This window comes from Priapulus caudatus, unplaced genomic scaffold, assembly GCF_000485595.1.
Source record: "Priapulus caudatus unplaced genomic scaffold, Priapulus_caudatus-5.0.1 Scaffold2697, whole genome shotgun sequence".
Classification (NCBI taxonomy): Eukaryota; Metazoa; Priapulida; class Priapulimorpha; order Priapulimorphida; family Priapulidae; genus Priapulus; species Priapulus caudatus.
Window position 1 is genome coordinate 3,775 of NW_014579758.1, and position 848 is coordinate 4,622.

Consider the following 848-nt stretch of genomic DNA (forward strand, 5'->3'; position numbering starts at 1 on the left):
AAAACCACCACTGCCCTTGACCTTAGTTTGACCTTCACCGTCGACTTACATTTCCTCTTCGGCCTCCTAGGGTAACCAGATTCCATATACTTGTACATCTGAGGCAGACCAGTTGTCTAACAAACCTTTGTCTTTGTGACTTATTTAACTTTACCTGCCTTCTACGTCCTTACAGAGATATTCTATTCATACTAGATCACGGGGGATACATGTAGTTGGCCACAACTGCTCGTTTCTAGTTATGATAATGTTAACGTCCGCGCTTGTAATAAACGCATGCGTCACCGCCATCGTCACCGTAGGAACCGTCGGCGGCATTGTGACTGTCGCAGTCACATTTTCTTCTGCCGTCTCATCCGCACACCAAAAGTTATCAACATATGAATCGCGGTAACTTCCACAAGTAGTTCCTACTTATCAATGCATTTCATCAGTGATAAGTGGTGATAATTTGGGTCGCACAGGCTAATTTCATGGCGAATTAATTTCCATGCTCTTTCGCTATCCTGAGATATACCTCGATATACGCGCTGTAACTCAATTCAGTATAATCCGGGATGAGGACAATCGGCATGCTAATTTTGCCCTGACTCTGACTAATCCCTCAATAGCCTGCGGTCAGCTCAAATGCATTAGAGAGAATAGGTCGATAGAGATAAATAGTGCGTCGTTTAAAGCGAGTGTCTATAGGGATTTTCGAATTAGGTTATTACACATTCTCATCGAGCGTCATCGAGGTTAATTATCATGCTGCAAGATAACGCAATTCATGCGATGTTATTTAATTCTGGCTCCTTGCACAGTAGGTCATCAATCAATAAATCAATAAACCAATCAATTGATCACTT